This window comes from Leptinotarsa decemlineata, unplaced genomic scaffold (genome assembly GCF_025532065.1).
Source record: "Leptinotarsa decemlineata unplaced genomic scaffold, Ldec_3_MD MMD2_tig00005009_RagTag_RagTag, whole genome shotgun sequence".
In the NCBI taxonomy this organism is placed as follows: Eukaryota; Metazoa; Arthropoda; class Insecta; order Coleoptera; family Chrysomelidae; genus Leptinotarsa; species Leptinotarsa decemlineata.
In genome coordinates, this window is record NW_027412615.1 from 111,029 (window position 1) to 130,954 (window position 19,926).

A 19,926-nucleotide genomic window follows, 5' to 3' on the forward strand; every position below is an offset into this window, starting at 1 on the left:
AGACAGTATTTGAATCACGAATCCAACTACCACCAATCTATCAAAAGGAAATCATCGAGACTCCAGTGAATCGTTCTTTCGGGCTCTGCAATACGAAGGAAGGTCTCGAGGTATCACTAAAAAAGATTTTCAACGTAATGGTTACTCTAAAATGGTGGTGGAAGAGATATGACTATGAGATAGAAGTAGCCTCACAAAGAAGAGAGACAATCACAACTAGTATTCTTCCTTCCCTACAGCAGATAATTGTTGGAAAAGATAACCCATCGGGTCCAAGTACAACATCAGCACTATCCGTAGCAGCCTCACGAACATCAGGTCACCAAACGCGGACTGCAATATCAAGAATTGCATTTACCGGATTTCCTGAGATTGCTGCAAATCCTATATCGGTGAAACTAATAGGCCATTGAAAGTTCGCATTGTCGAGCATAATAGAAACACACAGCGAGGAAAAACCAGCAAATCGGAAATAGAAGAGCCTGTTTCGGTGAAGCAGAAAGAGGAAAGAGGGATAGATGAGAGCGAAAGGAAGATGAAACTTTAATCTTCTTCAGTAATATTCATTACTAAATCACAGGTTCCAAACAGTGCATCACTAGCCCCGTGGTTGCAAATTTCTTAATAACAAATGGCTCAATACACACAGAAGTGACGTGGCGAATATGTAATGGTGAATTTATTAATCGGGTCATTCTAGACATTGTAAGGTACATATATTTACAAGCTGCAAACGCGTGTAATTGTTCAAAACATAGTTGAAGAAAAGATTTTGAAATTCCGAATGATTGCGATGCCTGGAAAAAAAATTATTCGAGGTCAAAGGTCAAAAATCTCGAGAAAAATTATTTTTTCGCGATTTTCAGGAAAACGGTAAGTTTTAACATAAAATAATCTCAGATAAAAATTGTAGATCATAAAATTCTCTACAAAAAAATTATGATTTTTTTTCTCAGAGCCACCGTTTCTGAGATACGACTAGTCATAAAGTTGTAAAAGTTGTAATCGTCATTATATGCATACGTTTCCACGCCACCTATGAGGTAGTGTACTTAGCGCGTTTTTTAACGTGGTTTCCCCAGTAGGCCTACTCCACATGTCTGTTGTGATTCTGTCAAATTGAAAACTTGCATAATAAAATATATTAGGAAGGGTTGGAAATTATAAAAGCGATTTGAATTGAAAAAATGTAAAAATGTATTCATCTGAGTCATAACCTTCAAATTCTTATTCTTGTGGTTCTTCTTGGTCTTCTTCTTCTTCTTCTTCTTGATGTTTATCCTGGGTGTAGGTAAACTGCGTCAAGAGTGATGTATCGCATGTTTTCTCGTTGGTATCAAATGAATCCTCCACTATTGGTGATTCAGCATTAGAACATGACTGGCCTTGACAATGTGTACATGCCAGAGAACACAACAGTCCAACTTTTTCACAACCACATTTAGCGCTGCATCGATAAGTTTTTTTTGGAGCATAGAAAGAAGAAATTGAATCCCGTTGGTGATAATTTCTTGTTGAGTCGAAATACTTTTTTTGAAAACTTCAGCATTTTGAACTGAATCTTGTTTTTCAAACATTTCGAAGACTGTTGCTCATGTAAAATGCAGACGTCGTATCACAGCCAGTTATTGCGTGTGAAAATAGTACATGATTTGACTCTTTGCAAAAGTAGATACACTTTTTGACGAATATATTTCGGTTTGACTTTGAGCTTTTCCTGGCTTTAGGAAAAAAATAGTTTTTTCAGGTGGAATTCGAGCAGTAAGAATTACGAGTAAGTCTACATATTCACCAACAACAATAGTTGTATTTGTCAAATTGAATTGCTCTATAGCTGTTTCAAAAATCAGTACGTCGGCATCGTTATTAGCCTGTTTAACCAATATATTTTTGGCAATAAACTTATCCTTCAACATTGAAATGAACCGAGATTTGTTGTGAGTATTTGCAAGAAATTTCTGTTGACTGGTAGGAACTGTCATAAGTTCATCAAAGAATATCGGAAGATGAAGATGTTGCTAAAGTTCGACGACGTTGTTCTGCAGCTTTAATATTTCTCGTGCAATCATCATAGCCATCAAATACGACCGTAATTCTGGCACCAAAATGTCTACGTACATACTGAACGTATTTATCTAAAATAATGCTGAATGTTTCTTCACTATCCCACACAACACGATGTAGTTAGTATCCACCGTCAATGATATATGTCGTATTAGTATTGTTAATTTCAATATCGATCTGTTGGAAACAATCGTAAATGGCAGACTTCTGTGTTTTACGCATCCCGAGGCCATCATACTTAAAATACAACTTCAGAGATGTATATACGTGGCATACTTATGGATATAATGACTTTCACAACATTTTGACTCGTCGTATCTCAGAAACGGTGGCTCTAAGAAAAAAGTATCAACACATTTTTTGTAGAAAATTTCATGATCTACAATTTTTATTTGAAGTTTTTTTATGATAAAACTTACCGTTTTCCTGAAAATCACGAAAAACCAAATTTTTTCGAGATTTGTGATTATCTCAGGGATTTATTTGGTAGTTGTTTCAAAAGTCTATTGACCAATCGATAATCAGTGATCGGTTGAAATAATCTATGTTAATAAATTGCTATGTCAATTGAGGAGGAATTGAACAATGATAATTATGTTTTACTACCCACTTGAAATAATTATAAATTAATAAACTACTGGATTAACATGTTGAGTAATAATTTGGTGAAAGAACACGGTGAACATATGAAAAGTATATGAAATTTGTTTGATATTTTATATGAAATTTAGGGTATGCAAATGTGCAAATTTTATTGATTTTCACTGAGAGACCCTGCATATATGTTCTAGATAGAAAAATTGAATATACAAAAAGGTTTTCGAGGAAGATTTCAAACGATTATTTTCACTGATGTGATTACAGTTCATTTTACGAGACCAACCCTTCATGAAGTGTCATCCTGGTTTGGCTTTTTTGTTATTCCTCAATCTCGAGAATTGACTAAAACATAAAAATCGCCTAGTGGATGTTCATTTCTCATAGAGATAAAAAAACGTCCGGAATCGAGAAACGAAATACCTTCAGACGAAACTCAAATTATCGAAACAATCCATTTTCTCCTGAACGAATTTCAGATAATTCTTACGACTTTTTCTTAACCAAAAGTCCAAAGTATGATCTGCGAAGGCGGCGGCGCGAGTCGGCGCGGCGTTGCGGCGCACAGCGTCGTTCCCGGATCCAGTATTTCATCGTGCGGCGGTTAGGTTACCTCGAAGCCGGCGGTTCGCAATTATTTTCGCTGTGAAAGTACGCGAAAGTGCGTGAGATTTTTATGTAAGCGGTTTCAGATTTCGAAAAATTGTGAATTTTTGCGGTATCGTTGTGAAACCGTAGGTTTGTTATTGGAAAGTTTCTTGATGTGAATAAAATTCTGTTTTCGTGCTGTTTTTCGTAATTGTGGAATACTTACACTCCAGTTCAAAAGGTATTACACTACTTCTTTGTATATATATATATATATATATTTATATATATATATATATATATATATATATATATATATATATATATATATATATATATATATATATATATATATATATATATATATATTTAGATACTTAGCTTTCATGAGATTGTTGACATTTCAAAGTCCAAAAAAATTACTAGTGAAACTACTATTCTATATACACATATATATATATATATATATATATATATATATATATATATATATATATATATATATATATATATATACCGGGTGTCAACGAATCTATTAGACAAGTCATAACTTCTAGACTATTAGGTGTATCAAAACGAGATTTGGTACAGATAAATGGTATGTGGAGAGGAGAGTTTTCACATATTTTTCACTTTCCGGTCACTTCCGGTTTCAGCGGAAATGGCTCCGGTTCTGAATTTTTAAATGGAACACCCTGTATATTGTAACATTTTTGGATTTCTGAGACAATTCTGGATCAGAAACTGACATTTCCGGAAGTTTTTCAGCCTACTTGATTTTTTCAGAGTCACTTTTAAAATTGCATCTAGGTGGCCATGATCGGTCGTAAACTAATCTATGGACCTCAGGTGATATCAGAAAATTGCAATAGCGGAGTTTTAGTGACTAGTGTGTTGAATATGAATGAGACAACTTTACAAAATAACATTTTCGTGTCTAACTATTATTTTTCAAATGGCGACCATTTTTTGACAAGCACTTTCCGAAAAAAGGATTTTTTGACAAATCTAACGATACTAATTTATTTGCGATTGGATTACAAATAAGAATATAAATTAAATATTACTGAGGAAAATACTCGATACAAATTCATTTACTTTTGTCAAGGGTGCCATGGATAGGAATGATGCATAATATTTTGCGGTTATTTCCATCAATTCCACTTTGGAGAACAAAACGCTCACCTAGGTTATGACAGTGACATAAGCTTTATGAGCAGAAAGTAGAAGTTTCTCTTGATTTTCGTTAATTTTAGTTTAATTTTTCGTCGAAATAATGTATACTCAAAGTGAAAAAGTGGATATGTTGTTATTGTTTGGAGAATGCCACAGAAATTCAAGGAAAGCTGCTGAGTTGTATGCTCAGAGATATCCCAATCGGCAACACCCATCTCATCAGTATTTTCCCTATGTTGAGAGTCGTTTTAGGCAAGAGGGAAATCGAGACGCAGAACAGAGGTTTGTCATAAATGAGGAGACTGAGATTAACGTTCTTGCTATGGTAGAAGTTGACAAAACGGTTTCTTTAAGAGAAATTAGTAGAGAAATGCAGATAAGTCACGAATCAGCAAGAAAAATACTGAAAAAGCACGGATATCGAGCATTTAAATATCAGTTACATCAACATTTGTATGCTGACGACGGCAATAGAAGAGTAGTATTTTGTGATTGGTTGCTTCAAAATCATAGAGTTAACCCAAATTTTATCAACTTCATTCTATTTTCCGACGAATCACGGTTTACAAATAATGGCATGTTTAATAAGCAGAATTGTCGGTACTGGGCCCAACAAAATCAACATGCAATGAGAGAGGGCAATTTTCAAGAAAGGTTTGGCGTCAATGTCTGGGCTGGTATCGTTGGAAACAGAATAATTGGTCCAATATTGTTTCAAGGTCAGTTAACAGGGGTTAGATACTTGGGTTTTCTTCAAAATGAAATCGAGGATCATCTTAATGATATGCCTTTAGAAGTTTTACGGCAAATTTACTTCCAGCAAGATGGAGCACCACCCCATAATAGCAGAGACGTACTTGATTTTTTAATAGAGCATTTTAATAATAGAGTTATTGCAACCAACGGTCCAGTACGGTGGCCTGCCTGCTCACCGGATCTGACTGTGTTAGATTTCTTCATTTGGGGATATGTAAAAGAAAGGGTCTACTATGCAACAGCCCCAGCCACTCTCGAAATCTTAGAAGAAAGGATTCAACAGGCATTTAGAAGTATATCGCCTCAAATGTTACAAAACGTGTTGAGAGAAACAATTGAACGAGCTGAAATGTGTCTTGAACAAGGAGGGATGCACTTTGAAAATTTACTATAGTGGAATTTTCAAGAACTTAGGATATTGCAAAAAATCTAAGTGCATCGCTGAAATTATTAGTTAAATTTGTTAAATTTGTTGATCCAATCGCAAATAAATTAGTAACGTTAGATTCGTCAAAAAATCCTTTTTTCGGAAATTGCTTGTCAAAAAATGGTCGCCATTTGAAAAATAATAGTTAGACACGAAAATGTTATTTTGTAAACTTGTCTCATTCATATTCAACACACTAGTCACTAAAACTCCGCTATTGCAATTTTCTGATATCACCTGAGGTCCATAGATTAGTTTACGTCCGATCATGGCCACCTAGATGCAATTTTAAAAGTGACTCTGAAAAAATCAAGTAGGCTGAAAAACTTCCGGAAATGTCAGTTTCTGATCCAGAATTGTCTCAGAAATCCAAAAATGTTACAATATACAGGGTGTTCCATTTAAAAATTCAGAACCGGAGCCATTTTCGCTGAAACCGGAAGTGACCGGAAAGTGAAAAATATGTGAAAACATTCCTCTCCACATACCATTCAACTATACCAAATCTCATTTCAATTCTCCTAATAGTCTAGAAATTATGACTTGTCTAATAGATTCGTTGACACCCGGTATATATATATATATATATATATATATATATATATATATATATATATATATATATATATATATTCAAAATATAATAAATAAAACGTTGTTTCGCAGAAACAACGGAATAAACGGAATAAACAAAATCTAATCAATAGGAAATATATTAGTAAGTAAACCGTGTCATAAATTCAGCCAACAGGTAAAATAACTCACAAGAAAGGAAATTTCGATACTTAGCTTTCATGAGATTGTTGACATTTCAAAGTCCAAAAAAATTACTAGTGAAACTACTTCGAACAAAAACAGGCATATCTTTTGGCGGTTTCCAAAGGTTGACTGACGGTTGCAAATAGCCACCATGCTTCCTAATGGCGGATACCCAGAATACGAACCTGAAGACCATATTTTTCAGTGACGATGACAAATTGAAAAAATATACTTTCATGTATTTTTTTGGGGGGGCCTTTCTAGAGATTTTAATTTATCACAATCTGAAAAGAATGAATGTTGAGTTAAAGAAATTCATACACTTGTTTGAAGGTGTAGAATACTCGAAAAATACTGGGAAAAATAAATAAACACTCGTCACTTTACTGGCTATACCGCTTTATTCGGTTATCTGTACAGAACTGAACTCTCTCTTCTCCATAGTTGATCATTGATCATTCGGGATGACTTCATTATTCGATACAGTAAATGCTGATGGTATGCATACACTACATCCCATCCTTTCATATAATTTTTCATTATTGAATTCATCTGATCCTCACTCACACAGCACCAGATATTCATGGAATATTTCCTCTATGAATAAAATGAACGTATAAATTGCAAATATCCATAGAATATTCTTGGAATATTGGATATGGTCAGCATTTCAAGCACCTGAGCTAGTGAATTTTTGTCATGTCAGTATCAAATGTCAAATAATTGCGAAGCTAGTTCCACAATATTATCTCTTTTTTTTAATGTAGAATTGATTCTGTTAGCAATTTAATTTCGAAAAGTGTCCGTTCTTCGGTCAAAATAGTAATGTTTTTCATTCAACCACTATGAAATTTCATTCATGTATTCCATTGAACCTTTCTGAACTAATATAAAGTTATTATTCATTACTCAATGTGTTCAATAAATACTTTTATTCTATGACGGGAAAAAAGGTTGACATTTTATCTCTGATGACAGGTAACAAAATGTCATTTGTGATATACTGTTTGGAACCTTTGGTGTAGTAATGAATATTACTGGAGTTTTTTCCCAACACCAAATCGTTATTTCTACACCTCGACACGTGTTTCGATCACCGAGTGATCATCTTCAAGAGGAAGATAAAACTAATAACTACTCAACACTAAAGCTACTTATACTAATCAGGTACATCATACAGGTAGGTAATCAGTAATACCACCCATACAAGTGTACCACCCTAAATTAATTTTACAATTGGCCTTTCTATTATTTACAATATGTCCTTATGTATGTTTGAATGTTACAGCTATATATAGAACAATTTTCAGCTATATAAAATTAGTTTCACAATATTGGCTATCTAAATATATTTACAATGTGTCTTTTTGTTGTAATCAGTAAACCCAACAATATTATTCCAACAAGCTATATAGTATGCTATTTGGTATTGGTCCGGTGTCGTTATTCATAATATTATTATGTTTGATTATTTCCACACTCTCATAGGCATCTAGTTGCCTATTGTTATTAACTTGTCTAACTAATCTTAAAGAACTGAAGTCTATGGAATGGTTTTGTTGCAAAATATGATGGGCGACTGCTGATTTTTCAGGTCTTCCATATTTCAAGTGTGCTATGTATTCCTTATATCTCACTTTGATAGATCTTTTTGTCTGTCCATAATATTTTGCATCGCAGTCCTTACATTCAATTTCGAAAATTCCAGACTTTTCCGAATTCTCGACTTTGTCTTTTGGACTTCCCAAAAGGTTCTGCAGTGTATGACTTGTTTTAAAAACCACTTTCATACCTAGTTCCTTGAAAATCTTTCCAAAGTTCTTCGTATATTGGTGGTATGGAACTGAGATGTATTTATCTTGGTTTTTGTCCTTTCTGAAAGTCGAGATTTCGTTCATTCTTAACCTAAACTTTTTTTTCCTAATTATGTCATCTACAATAACCCTCGGGAAACCGTTTGTGGCTGCTATTTCCTGTATTGTACGTTTTCCTTTTGTGAACCTATCATATGTTAGAGGAAAAGTGAAAAGACGATGCACCAAAAAATTCAACCCAGCACGTTTGTGCTGTCCACAGTGATGTGAACTGTCAGGAATATACCTGTACGTGCTTGTTTCTTTTCTAAATATATCGTATTCTAACCCTTCATCTTTGCTCCTCATTACCAAAACGTCAAGAAATGGTAGTTGTCTCTTATTTTCTACTTCATACATGAATTTTATTGATGGACATCTATTATTTAAAAAGGAAACAAAGTCCTCGATATTCGATTTTTTGGTATCGAATACCGCGAAAATATCATCCACATACCTTAGCCAAATCCTAGGAAAATACTTTGACTTTTCTTTGGTTTCCATTTCGAATCTGCTCATGAACAGGTCTGCCAGGTAGGGGGACAGGGGATTTCCCATGGCCGTTCCTTCCTGTTGTTCATAAAAGCAACCTTCTACCTGGAAACGATTCTGTTTCATACACAAATTGGTAAGAGAAAAGAATTCATCGATTTCGTTGTTATTGAAATTATTTTTCTCTAGTAGTTCCCTGAGGTATTGCAAGGTCTGTGGAATTGGGACGCTAGGAAATAATGAACATCAAAAGAAACCAAAATCTCACCTTCTTGCAGAACCATGTTTTTTGTATGTTGTATGAACTCTAAAGAGTTTTTTATACTAAAACCTGGTTCCGCGATGGACAAGGTTTCAAATTCCTTAGTGAGCCACTTCGCTATTTGGTAGGTAGGAGCTCCAATAGCTGACACATTGATTTTTGCATTGATTTTCCCGGTTTATGGATTTTTGGAAGGCAATATAGTTTCGACACCTTTGGGTTGGAAACTTGTAACTTCCGTTTCAGTTGAGGGGTAAGTATGTTGTCGCATTTCTTTAGGACGTCTTTTACTTCTGCAATCATCTTTGGTATCGGGTTTCTGGACAATTTCGCATACGGTCCGTTGGTAATGAGAGTATTGACCCTTTCGTAGTAGTCCGATTTATCCAGAATTACTACTTTGTTACCTTTGTCGGCTTTCAAGTAAAAAACGTTCTTGTCTTTTAATCGTTTGATATGTTTCTTTTGGTTTTTCTCGTTGTTTATTGAATGCTTCCGTTTATCTGTTATCAGAGATTTGATTCCTGACCTTTTCTCAAACTAGTCCCTTCGAGGAATCTGGGATCCGGGAAAATCAATGCGCCTCATAGTGTCAGCTATTGGAGCTCCTACCTACCAAATAGCGAAGTGGCTCACTAAGGAATTTGAAACCTTGTCCATTGCGGAACCAGGTTTTAGTATAAAAAACTCTTTAGAGTTCATACAACATACGAAAAACATGGTTCTGCAAGAAGGTGAGATTTTGGTTTCTTCTGATGTTAGTTCATTATTTCCTAGCGTCCCAATTCCACAGACCTTGCAATACCTCAGGGAACTACTGGAGAAAAATAATTTCAACAGCAACGAAATCGATGAATTCGTTTCTCTTACCAATTTGTGTATGAAACAAAATCGTTTCCAGGTAGAAGGTTGCTTTTATGAACAACAGGAAGGAACGGCCATGGGAAATCCCCTGTCCCCCTACCTGGCAGACCTGTTCATGAGCAGATTCGAAATGGAAACTAAAGAAAAGTCAAAGTATTTACCTAGGATTTGGCTAAGGTATGTGGATGATATTTTCGCGATATTCGATACCAAAAAATCGAATATCGAAGATTTTGTTTCCTTTTTAAATAATAGATGTCCATCAATAAAATTCACGTATGAAGTAGAAAATAAGGGACAACTACCATTTCTTGACGTTTTGGTAATGAGGAGCAAAAATGGAGGGTTAGAATACGATATATTTAGAAAAAAAACAAGCACGTACAGGTATATTCCTGACAGTTCACATCACTGTGGACAGCGCAAACGTGCTGGGTTGAATTTTTTTGGTGCATCGTCTTTTGACTTTCCCTCTAACATATGATAGGTTCACAAAAGAAAAACGTACAATACAGAAAATAGCAGCCACTAACGGTTTCCCGAGGGGTATTGTAGATGACATAATTAGGAAAAAGAAGTTTAGGTTAAGAATTAACGAAATCTCGACTTTCAGAAAGGACAAAAACCAAGATAAATACATCTCAGTTCCATACCACCAATATACGAAGAACTTTGGAAAGATTTTCAAGGAACTAGGTATGAAGGTGGTTTTTAAAACAAGTCATACACTGCAGAACCATTTGGGAAGTCCAAAAGACAAAGTCGAGAATTCGGAAAAGTCTGGAATTTACGAAATTGAATGTAAGGACTGCGATGCAAAATATTATGGACAGACAAAAAGATCTATTAAAGTGAGATATAAGGAATACATAGCACACTTAAAATATGGAAGACCTGAAAAATCAGCAGTCGCCCATCATTTTTTGCAACAAAACCATTCCATAGACTTCAGTTCTTTAAGATTAGTTAGACAAGTTGATAACAAGAGGCAACTAGATGCCTATGAGAGTGTGGAAATAAGTAAATATAATAATATTATGAATAACGACAACGGACCAATACCAAATAGCATACTATATAGCTTGTTGAAATAATATTGTTGGGTTTACTGATAACTACAAAAAGACACATTGTAAATATATTTAGATAGGCAATATTGTGAAACTGATTTTATATAGCTGAAAATTGTTCTATATATAGCTGTAACATTTAAACATACATAAGGACATATTGTGAATAATAGAAAGGCCAATTGTAAAATAATTTAGGGTGGTACACTTGTATGGGTGGTATTACTGATTACCTACCTGTATGATGTACCTGTTTAGTATAAGTAGCTTTAGTTTTGAGTAGTTATTAGTTTTATCTTCCTCTTGAAGATGATCACTTGGTGATTGAAACACGTGTCGAGGTGTAAAAATAACGATTTGGTGTTGGGAAAAAACCCCAGTAATATTCAACAAAATGTCACTTTTCATGAGATTACTTTTCTCACCGGTCCCCGTGGAAAAAGTGAGTACTTTTTTCACACACACACACAAATATATATATATATATATATATATATATATATATATATATATATATATATATATATATATATATCGATATATATCATATATTATATATATTATATATTTTATATATATATATATATATATATATATATTTATATATATATATATATATATATATATATAATATATATAATATATGATATATATATATTATATATATATAAAAACCTAGAAAGGTTAATGCAGTCAAGCTGCTGGAAAATAATCCCATGAAAATCAAAAAATAAATAAATAAGTACTCTTTGATCATTCCCATATTGATTTCAATTTAAGAGCCACAAGGAAATTACACAAATTAGCTAGCATTGTTGGCTAGTTTGTAAACTATCCATATTAGTTGGATAAAGTGTGAACCTAATATTGGTAGTAATACAAAATAACCAACGAGTTGGTTAGTATGTAAACCAACCAACGCGAGTTGGTTATTATGTAAACCAACCAATTCTCTTTGGGTAATTTAGTGGGGTTATGTTTCGTCAAGTATTGTGTCTTGTGACGGTATACAGTTGTGTCTCGTTAAATTTGTTTAAGAATAGGAATCGGGTTATTAAAAATGAATCAACAGCAACAATTTGAAAAGCTATTATTAGAAGTTCACGACCAAAAGTCGCAAAATTCAAAATTAATGAATGATAGCGATTATAGTGAACTTTTGCAACGTATCAAGAGAATACGCGAAACTGGACCTGACAGTAGTAACAAGAGTGATTATCATGTGATAAATACTTATGATTTACAAAGAATCGAATCATCTCATGTAATTCTACATAGAAGATCTGGAAAGATTATTTCACATTTAAATGAATGTTATGATGCGATTAAAGCTGCCCATCAGAGAACTGGGCATGGAGGGCGTCAAGCAACAACAAAATTATTAAACGAAAAGTATCACAACTCAACACAGGAAATGGTAAAATTGTTCATTGAAACTTGTGAAAACTGTCAGCTTAAACGGAACAAAACTAAAAAGGGAATTGTTGTCAACCAATTGTTTCAAATCATTTAAACTCTCGATGCCAAATCGATCTCATCGACTCACAAACGAGACCAGATGGTGACTACAAATTTATTTTTGTCTACCAAGACCACCTAACCAAATACGTCAGGTTGAGAGCACTAAAAACAAAGAAAGCTAAAATAAGTAGCTGAGCACCTATTAGAAGTATTTGCAGACTTGAAGCCCTTGCGTGTTGCAGAGCGACAATGGCCGAGAATTTGCAAACCAGGTGGGTATTAGGGTAAAAGGCATGCTAGAAAGGACATGGCACTGTTTATGGGCATTTTGGCCCTCTGTATTTTTTATATCTTGTAGCTGACATCAAAATTTTTTTCCTTTGCGCTAAAGTTCTAGCTCTACTGGGTGTACCGGAAAAATGGGCCCAAAGTTGAGATTTTGAATTTTACATGCATTTTGAACTGCCATGCCCTTTATTTCAAATTCCCTAAATGTTGCTTATATGGATGAAATAAAACAAAATCAATACATTTTGATATTTTAGCTGATTGAGGAATTAGTCGGAATATGGCCTGCCATATTGTGCATGGTAAACCGAGACATTCACAATCAGTTCAGTGGAGAGGGCGAACCAAGATATAGAGAACAAGTTAGCGTCGTGGATGAAAGATAATAACTCGACAAAATGAAGCGAAGGTTTAAAAATCGTTCAATTTCAAAAAAATCGGTGAGTAGGCTTGTATTTTGAAATCTAAGAAAAGGAACTGTGTTTTTCTAATTCATTTGCCAGTTGTGGAAACGACGCAGCGGCATAATTTTGGATCTGTTTTGTTTGCGTAAGTATAGGTGAATAGAACAGCGACTCTGTGTTTGTATAAGTTGCATTTATTTCATCTCAGTTCATTGTTTTTTGTAGCTGCTTTCATTCTGGTATTGGACGCAGTCCTTATGAAGCTTTATATGATGTAAAATGTAGGGACGGTTTAAATAACCTCCCTGTTTCTATCACAAACATTAAATCCATACGTACAGAAGAAGAACTGGAAACATTATTATCTTCCAGTAATGACACCGAGTATAAAGTGGAAAAGAATCACATTCTTCGAATAATTTTGTACCCGATGAAAAATCTACCGTCACTGAAGAGGAAATGGCCGCCCAACAATTGTCTGGTACGTATCTATAAAGTATTTTCACATAATTCCACAATGCAACCTAATTTCTTTTAGATTTAATTGTAAATGCTACGCTGGTTGTGCTGCCCGATAATACTCATAGCCCAGTTGTATTCGCAGATAATACTGAAACCCCAATTTTACTCGAAGTTAATACTGAAACCGCAGTTTTACCCGAAAATGATACTGAAACCCCAGTTTCGCTCCAAGTTAATGAAACCTCAGTTTTATTTAAAGAACAAGCAAAGGCATTGCTCTCTAGTGAAACAACAGAAAATGCTCTCAATGAATCATTACCACAAAAGTGCTTATTATGTTCTGAAGAAAACGTATGTGACCATTGTCAGAACAAAAACAATATTAAAGCGATAAGGGATTCATGCCAGGAAAGTCTAAAAAGGCAAGCACAAAAAATGCTACAAATTTCTCGCAAAAACTTTAAACCAGGAACTGTTGGCATGTCCGTGAGAGTACCCATTCCAGATGTAGATCGAAGTCGGTCAGATCATAGAAATATATTGGGCGTCATAATGAGTGTAGAAGATGAATTTTACCGAATTGGAACTGTTCACGGTGTCCTTAAACAGCTCTATTCCCGAAACGAATTTGAAATATGTAAGCAACAATTTTTAAAGTTGGGAAATGTCAAGACGGACACCGAAATAACATTACGAAGCGCTGCAGGAAAATTTTCAGTATCGGGTTCAACCCAAGGATATGTGCGATGCCACTGCAAGAAGAGTTGTGCGAATAAAAGTGTAAATGTCTTGCATATGGATATACGTGTAATAGTTAGTGCCACAACAGTGCAACTTGCTCCAACAAATAATACTGTTCTTTGTTTGGTGGTTTTAATGTCCTGACATATTTTATTATTAATATTTTGTCACCTGGTATTATTTAAGTTATATTTCTTTTACTTTTTCTGAATTAATAATATGTACCTGTAACAATCTTACATTGTACCAATCTTACATTGTACAAATAAAGAAACCATTTTTGACCAAGGATTTCACTATCCTAAACTAAATTAGCCCAAGCGAATTGATTAGTTTGTAATAGTTAGTTTGTAATACATAATAACCAACTCGTTGGTTATATGTATATATATATATATATATATATATATGTATATATTATATATATATATATATATATATATATATATATATATATATATATATATATTATATATTATATATATATATATATATATATATATATATATATATATATATATATATATATATATAAAATCTAGAAAGGTTAATGCAGTCAAGCTGCTGGAAAATAATTCCATGAAAATCAAAAAATGAATAGATGAGTACTTTCTGGTCATTTTTACGCAGCTATTTTTATCAAATACTTTCTTGGTTTTTCTCATTTTGTCTTCAATCGAGGACCGCCTGCCCGGTACTGACGATGCCCAATAGGCCAATAGGCTGAAACAGCTGTATACCGGTGGCTCTTAAATTGAAATCAATATGGGAATGATCAAAGAGTACTTATCTATTTATTTTATATATATATATATATATATATATATATATATATATATATATATATATAATATATATATATATATATATATATATATATATATATTCTGGCACTCCTCAAACTGCAGTTTGAGGAGTGCCAGAAGTGCAGTACTACCAACTGTCGAAAGCGCTCGCAGATAATTAATAGAAGATATAAAGCTTCAAATTCTTTTTGTAGAATTTAATATTGAAATACTGAAAATAAAGGAAAATTAGTTGCATTAATCAATATATATATATATATATATATATATATATATATATATATATTTATATAAATACATATCTATAAATAGATATCTATAAATAGATATCTATATATCTATATAGACGTATTAACCCCCATTACGAATCCCAAAACGCTAGGACCGCTATACCAAGCCTTATACACTTTTTGTGAAGCCCGATCTCGGGCTTCGTAAAAATTCACGTGTATATCGTTTTTATTAGGTTAGAAATGAGTAGGGCACCCTGTCCAAAGTTGAAAAGGGAATACATTTCTGAAAGCACATTGGCCTGAAAATATCTGAAAACAATCCCAATATCGAAAAAATCAACTCATTTTCAAACTCCTCAACTGAGTTTGAGGAGTGCCAGATGATGACAGTACTACCAACTGTCGAAAGCGGTCGCAGATAATTAATAGAAGATATAAAGCTTCAAATCCTTTTCGTAGAATTTAATATTGAATTGAAGCTTTATATCTTCTACTAATTATCTGCGAGCGCTTTCGACAGTTGGTAGTACTGTCATCATCTGGCACTGGCACTCCTCAACTGAGTTTGAGGAGTGCCAGGCTACATCTTACATGATCACGGAGGCAGCTATAGCTACCTGCGTGACATCCGGGTCCGGGATATAAATACAGATAGGGATTTTATCGAGTGTGTATGATACAAATCAAGAATGGAATAATTCGTGGACATAACACTAAAAAAAAAAGGTGGGCAAACCGCGGACACGTGTTTCTGGCTATTGGCCTCATCAGCGCGGTGCAACCAAGTGTAAAGATGGGCAAAACTTGTTTGCCGAAAGCAGGAAACAACACATATGCACGGAGTCAACAACAGGAGCCAACCGCACATTTGTGGTTCCAGTTAGAAGACCTAGAATTCCCAGGCTACATCTAACATGACCACGTAGGCAGCTATAGCTACCTGCGTGACATCCGGGTCCAGGATATAAATACAAAGAGAGATTTTATCGAGTGGGTATGATATAAAAATCAAAAATGAAACAATTAGTGGACACAACACTCCAAAAGTGGAGCAAACCGCGGACACGTGTTTCTGGCTATTGGCCTCATCAGCGCGGTGCAACCAAGTGTAAAGATGGGCAAAACTTGTTTGCCGAAAGCAGGAAACAACACATATGCACGGAGTCAACAACAGGAGCCAACCGCACATTTGTGGTTCCAGTTAGAAGACCTAGAATTCCCAGGCTACATCTAACATGACCACGTAGGCAGCTATAGCTACCTGCGTGACATCCGGGTCCAGGATATAAATACAAAGAGAGATTTTATCGAGTGGGTATGATATAAAAATCAAAAATGAAACAATTAGTGGACACAACACTCCAAAAGTGTAGCTATAGCTGCCTACGTGGTCATGTTAGATGTAGCCTGGGAATTCTAGGTCTTCTAACTGGAACCACAAATGTGCGGTTGGCTCCTGTTGTTGACTCCGTGCATATGTGTTGTTTCCTGCTTTCGGCAAACAAGTTTTGCCCATCTTTACACTTGGTTGCACCGCGCTGATGAGGCCAATAGCCAGAAACACGTGTCCGCGGTTTGCCCCACTTTTGGAGTGTTGTGTCCACTAATTGTTTCATTTTATATATATATATATATATATATATATATATATATATATATATATATATATATATATATATATATATATATATATATATATATATACAGAAACAGCTGTATACGGTGGCTCTTAAATTGAAATCAATATGGGAATGATTAAAAAGTACTAATCTATTTATCTATATATATATATATATATATATATATAATATATATATATATATATATATATATATATATATATATTTATATATATATATATATTATATATATATATATATATATACATACATGCATGGCTATCTTAGTTGCATCCGTAATACACCAAACAGGCACCCACGCCTCCATTATGATTTGTTATTTCTATGAAGTGTAAGTCGTGCCAAACACAAATTTTAACAAATTTGTGTATGAAAACCCGGAGAGGGGTAAAAAATTGTTGTTTAAAAATATATATATTTCAATGCATTCTCCTCTATAATTCACCTCCATATTGTCTAATTGACCTCCTGTGTATATATATTTCACCCAAGAATAAGTCCTCTACGCCTCCTGCAATGTTGCCTAATTTGTCGTTAGATATATTTTAGTGGAAGTGGTAGGAGGTGAGATTGTATGTACATAATATTTTGGTGGTTATTGTGCTGAGATTTGTGTAAAGAGGTAAATCAGTTAAACTGGAAAGTTACATTATTGCGTGTTGTAAAAATAAGGTAAGCAAAGCATTTTACTTATTAGCCTTGTAATAATGTTTATTTTTCATTTCGAGACGTAATACAAGAACTAACTTGGTTCTCCAACTAGCACAGGAAGCGAGACCTAGTAGTAATGATAGAAGTGACTTAGAGCATGGTACGTTTAATAATTTTATCTGCCTTAAAAAATTATTGCAATCGTATTAGTGCGTGGTTAACTACCGCATTTGTCGGCGAAAAGTAAATTATCACCCGATAGGGGATTCACCCACATCAGAAGAAAATGTAATATGCCGGATGGATATTTTGTAATTGGAATTTCAAAATATTTTTCATGGAACTGAGTATATTTTCTACACTCTTTCCCATGAAATCAATCAGTATATTTACATTGTGCAGAAATGAATAGTTCTCCTCCCTCTAAGCTTTTGAATGAGAGTAGATATGGAGGTCAAATGAAAGTTACATTAAAAAGGCATCATTATTTTCAGAACTTTTTGATGAAAACAACATTATGACGCTATACATATAACCTTTATTTTAGAAAGTCAAATTAGTCATAACCGAGTTATAAGTGATATATTTTTTTTATTTTCAAACAAACGATAAACACCATAATTTCACAAAACAATTTGTTCAAAACTTACTTTAGTTTATTCCAATGAATGTATCCGTAACGTCATACTTTTTTTTTGCTCATCAAAAATAACTCAAGGGCGGTGGGGCTTTTCATGATCCCACTATATGTACTTTTATCAAATAAAACCTGCAAAAAAATTTTCAATAATTTGAAATCTGAAGAAATGAACACTAAACGTTCAAGCCAGTCTCGGATATACCTACATATTGCATGGACTGACGCCTATTAGAAAACAACTACTCGCCTGGCTAATATCACGAAGGGCGTTGAATTATATCCGACAGGCGTCAGTCAGTGCAGGAATCTTCACAGAAAATGTCCTGCATATGCAATTGGCAATATAACTGAAAGAGTCGACCTTTTTTGGAACGGACACACTTGCAGACCGGTTTCGGGCTCATTAGCCACTCGTCAGTGCAAGATATTGGTCATCATCGACCTAAAGTCAATGATATTCCATAATTGAAAATCGTAATACTTTCAGAGTATTTCATTCCTCTTCCTAAGTTGGAGTGAACAACAAAATGTCACTCCATCTATTGGACGAGGAACTAACCAACTGCATATCCGAAATTTGCCCGATTCCTCTGAATAAGGAAGACAAACTTTCTTATTAGTCAGTGGGCTATGCTTGATGACATGCAGTAAAGAAATCTAAAGAAATGAACTTCAAACGTTCAAGCCGGATATAGCTATTAGAAAACAACTACTCCCCTGACTGATACCACGAAGGGCGTTGGATTATATCCGATAGAATTCTGAAACAATTCCGATTTTCAATTATGGAATATAATCGACTTTAGGTCGATTACGGCCACTATATTGCACTGACGAGTGGCTAATGAGCCCGAAACCGGTCTGCAAGTATGTCCGTTCCAAAATTGAAGGTCGACTCTTTCAGTTGTATTGCCAATTGCATATGCAGGAAATTTTCTGTGAAGATTCCTGCACTGACGCCTGTCGGATGACGCCCTTCGTGGTATTAGCCAGGAGAGTAGTTGTTTTCTGATAGGCGTCAGTCCATTCAACCTACTGTGTAGGTATATCCGAGACTGGCTTGAATGTTTGAAGTTCATTTCTTCAGATTTGTTTACTGCCTGTCTTCAAGCATAGCCCACTGACTAATAAGAAGTTTATTGATTTGAATGAACATTTCTGAAAAGAATGTAGAGATTTTGTAAATATTTCATAATTCCACTGATGGAGGCTTTTGATATTCTGGGTTTGAAAAATAGAAAAGGGCAAAATTTTATTTCATTACGTTCAAGTTAAAAATAATTTTCTAAATGAACCATTATAGTTTTTGGTAAATAGCACATAAAAACTATTGAAAAATCAATTTCGCGAAAAAACATATTTGTTTTTTAATTGATAATATTTTTATTTTCAAATTGAGACAATAGTATCTGTGAGAGGCCGATATTTCACGAGAATCCCTAATGATATTGGAATACAATTTACAATAATATTAACGGATTTGCGAACTATGTTGTATGGTGGCACGTAGGTCACTTTTGAATATTATTTTAGTAATTATACTATATATTTTCAGATACTAATATGAAAATGCCGGAAAAATTTTTGTATATTAGGATTTCCTACACCAAATAAAGAACATTATTATTATTATTATCCTATGTTTGTGTTGTTGAGAAGTTTTGAAAGTATTTGATTTATGAATTTCAATAA

At 34.1% G+C, this 19,926-nt stretch overlaps 1 long non-coding RNA gene across 1 annotated transcript in view; it reads left to right on the forward strand.

Annotated features, from left to right (window-relative positions):
• Window positions 1–3,265: 3,265 nt before the first annotated feature.
• Window positions 3,266–19,926, forward strand: part of LOC141484237 (uncharacterized) — a 697,804-nt gene continuing 681,143 nt past the window's right edge. Inside the window, exon 1 of the long non-coding RNA XR_012466540.1 lies at window positions 3,266–3,490. This is a non-coding gene — a long non-coding RNA (uncharacterized lncRNA). The remainder of the gene's footprint in view (window positions 3,491–19,926) is intronic.